Source organism: Cydia fagiglandana, chromosome 10, assembly GCF_963556715.1.
Source record: "Cydia fagiglandana chromosome 10, ilCydFagi1.1, whole genome shotgun sequence".
Lineage (NCBI taxonomy): Eukaryota > Metazoa > Arthropoda > Insecta > Lepidoptera > Tortricidae > Cydia > Cydia fagiglandana.
This window is the reverse complement of record NC_085941.1, coordinates 15601070-15605270: the sequence shown is the minus strand read 5'-3', so window position 1 is coordinate 15605270 and position 4201 is coordinate 15601070.

The following is a 4201-nucleotide window of genomic DNA, read 5'->3' as shown; positions in this document are numbered from 1 at the left end:
TACTACATTGTAAAACACCGGTTGAGTAGAGAGTAATTTTTTTTTATATGACAAATGGTATTCGGTTTTTGAGTATCAAGGCATACCTAAATAAAGAACACTATTCAATAAATTTCAGCAAATCGCTTGAATACATCCCGAAAAACAATACATTAAAGAAAAATAATAATAAAATCATAAGTCAAAAACTGTCACTAGTAGGATGTTGATACTCAGCAAAAATATCCTTCATTATAAGAGGTACTCACAAAAAAAATAATTTAATTTTTTTTTAATCGGGTTTAGGGAAAACTCAGTTAAAGGTCAGATGGAGGAGCGGATGATGGAATTGAATTGATTGGCAGAGCTAGACAAAGATAAGTCTGCAACGATTTTGATTTGGTCTAACTTTTAACTTTTTTCATATTATGAGAAAGCCACATAGTGCTTTCGGTGGGGGGTGTTTAGTATTAATCCTTAATACCTACTGCTATACTGATTTACTTGAGGTAGCGAGGCTACTGGCCGGCGACACACAAGCAATGGTCTAAAAAGTAATAACTAACGGTGTCAGTGTCACCAAAACATCGTGACAGAAAGGATATCTGAATTCGCAAAATATACCATAAAACAGTGCCTTGAAATAACGAGGAAGCCAGCAGCGAGCAATCCACCCGCCGAGGCCTCTGCCAGCTGCAGACCACAAAATCCCGGTAAGCCCTTCTACAATCTGGTAATGCAGTATAGTGTAGCGAAGGAACTAACTTAAAAAACTACAGTCCACTGGCTTTACGCCACACGTACATACCGTGTAGGCGACGCATATATTTTATGTGAACTGTATTTTAGTTTTATTATTTTTTTATTGATTTTGGTTAACTTTGGTACTTGTAATGCCATCTAGTGTAAACCATTCTAATTAAAGCTACATAAAAACAATGGACGGTAGCGAGCCCAAGTCATGCGCTGCACCTATATGTAACGTAAGGTAGAAGTACATTTCCAAAATTCACACCCGCCGCGTTGACTCCTCGCTCGTACCACAGTTTTGGCCTTGTATTTTGCGTATTTACGTCTTTTATTTAACCTGTCACCTACAATAAAGTGGTCTTCGAACCAAATCTGTGCCAGAAGTGATGAGCAAGCCGACATCACAGGTTAAAACTCGTAAACAACATCGCCGCGAACTCGAGCGCACGCAATTGCAAATGGCGAGTACATCGAGCAACGCGCCCGCGGAACCTATAGTTAATAAATTCCTAGACCTCGGCACCGATAGTGAAAAAGTGAAACAGCCGAAGGATGTGGAAAAAGTGAAAATGGAAACACCAAAAAGTGTACGTGGTTCTATTTCGTCAGCCAAGTCGAAGTTATCTACGTCATCATCCATTGCAAGATGTAAGCAATTGGAATTTGAAGCCGCTCAAGCCAAGGCCCAGATTGAGCTGGCGCTTATTGATAAAAAGCTAGAAGCTGATCTAGCCCAAGTTGACGCCGAAGAATCGCAGAGTGAGCGCGGTAGTGAAGCGAGCGGAAGCGCGCATAGCAACAGAGCGCGGTCTAACGTCGAAAAATGGTTGAGTCAAGGTCACGACGAAACTACTTACATACCGCAGCCTGATGCGCCTTATCAGCCACAGCAGCAAGCACTGCCATCCAACCCTGCACCAGCACCCGTCAACTTACCTATAGTCCGGCAACCCGATGTTCCAAGTGACAGCATCCGAGAACTAGCGCTTACCTTGAAGGATATCATGACGAACTCGTCAGCCAAGCGCGAGGATCGTTTGCTAAGCCGCCTGTCTACACCACGTGACTTACCGATTTTCAGCGGCGACAGCGTCGAATGGTTGCACTTTAAAAAGGCTTACACGGAATCTACTCGAGTCTGTGAGTTCAGTGAGTCTGAGAACCTGGAGAGACTACGCAAAGCACTGCGAGGCGACGCCAAGGACACGGTTACCGCTCTGCTGATCGGTAACACCCCGCCCGCAGCCGTCATGGAAGCTCTCGAATTAAGGTTTGGCCGATCGGATGTCATCATCATGAACCTTACGACGCAGCTGAAGAAGCTACCTTCGTTACCCACGTCGTACCATCATGACCTAATTGATTTTTCAATCAAAGTAAATAACTGCGTAGCAACAATAGGTGCGCTAAATAAGCCAGATTATCTACGCAGCCCCGAGCTCGCATCAGCTGTTCTAAGCAAGCTACCGAGCACTTTGATTGGCAAATGGACCGACTTCGCATACAAAAGGTTAGATGAAGATCAGCCTAAGTTGACCTTGATATCTGAGTTTCTTAAACAAGAGGCACAAATGTTATCACTAGTTGGAATGGCACAGGTACGTGAACAAAGTAAGCCGAGTGAAATAAAAACTACAGCGAAATACTCAAGTGATAACAGAGTCCGTATTAATCGGCCCGTATTAGCAACTAAGGCCGTCGAGGAAAACAAAGATTGTAAATTTTGCTCAAAAGGATTTCACCCGCTGCCTGAGTGCCGTGTGTTCAAACGTGCCATGCGCCGTGATAGATGGAAGTTTATCAAATCTCAAGGACTTTGTTATTGTTGTCTGACGTCACGACACGACAGAGACACATGCCCCGCGCCCAAGTGCGACATAGATGGTTGCGGACTCGCACACCACAGGATACTACACTGGAAGAAGCCTACGTCATCACAATCAGCTGACGCGGTCGTCGACCCGCCGCCCGAGCCGGCCCCAGCGCAGGCTCAACCGCCGGTCCCCGAGCCGGCACCTTCGGCCCCCGACACCGTGGCACACGTTACATCGGATTGTGGTAAACCTTCTTCTGTGGATAACGTCATGGTAAAAGTAGTGTCAGTGCGATTGCGTGGACCTAAAGGTACCGTAAGTACATACGCGCTTCTGGACGATTGCTCTTCTGTGTCCATGATAGACTCTGACCTAGCAGCCGAGTTAGGTCTTAAATGTGAACAACCGCGTTCTATTAAGTTTACCGATGCATTTGGACTAGAAGTGTATCAATCAGCTGTGCCGACCGTTATCGCTCAGATAAGTGGACAAAACAATAACAATAGTTATGACATAAAGTTGCGTAAAGTGTCTAAATTACATTTACCAGCTCAAGATTTATCTGTAATTAACAGTTTAAATTGTAAACGTTTATCTCATATTAAGGATTATGTGTGTAAAAGTCGTGTTATACCGCGCATTCTTATTGGGGAAGATAATTATTTCTTAATCGCTCCTATTGAAATCATTCATGGTAGTGAAACCGAGCCCTATGGATCTCTGTGCAAGTTAGGTTGGTCAATTCATGGCAATTGTGGTCGCACTCACTCTAACGCTGCCAACGTGTTCCATCTCAGTCACACAGACAGCGAGGATATAGGTGAATTAAATGATTTAATTAAACATTCTTTTTCCCTAGACTCCATAGGAATTTCAACCTTACGCCGTGAAAATAGCGATCATTTAAGGGCGTTGCAGGTACTAGAAGATACAGCGCGCCTTATTGGGAATCAATGGGAGGTTGGTCTGCCGTTCAAGAAGGACGTATTCACCATGCCAGATACACGCGAAGCTGCCTTTACGCGACTACAGTCTTTAATGCGTAGATTTGCTAAAGACAACGCGTATAGCTGGGGTTCTAAGGTCCACCACCTTGCATTTTGGAGACAAAGCAAACCGCTTGGAACAGGTGTTCCTGGGGATGATCTGAGCCGATTAAGCCCGGTTGCCAAGAGGTTCCACCCAGCAGGTGGGCAGGGGAGGGGGGGGCAAATGTGGCTCCGGCGCGCCTCACTCTAAGCTATATATCTGCATACATCTAGCAAGTATATCAAGTTTGGTGTCTTTTTCGTGTAATTCGAGGATGAAAAATTCATTTCTGTGACTAAATTTTCACTCTTCCATACAAAAAAATCGAGAAATTAAAAATTCCACAAAAATCTTTTCACTTTTTTTTTCGAAAATCCTCTACAAAATTAAAACTATGAGGATTTGCTCTAGAAAAAAAAATACCTGTGAATAGCCCAGTTATCTTACTATATAGAATAGTAAACTTGTTAAACATTTTTTTTTCATAACTCTGATAAAAAAAATGTTTTGTGTCGCGCGGCGTACCTGCATTGTAAGAGCGGTATGCAGCGTTTAGGATTTTTAAGTATGTTTCGATGGTTTCTGATAAGTTGTTATTCTTCTGGTTGTAGAAAATTACTTCTGGACGT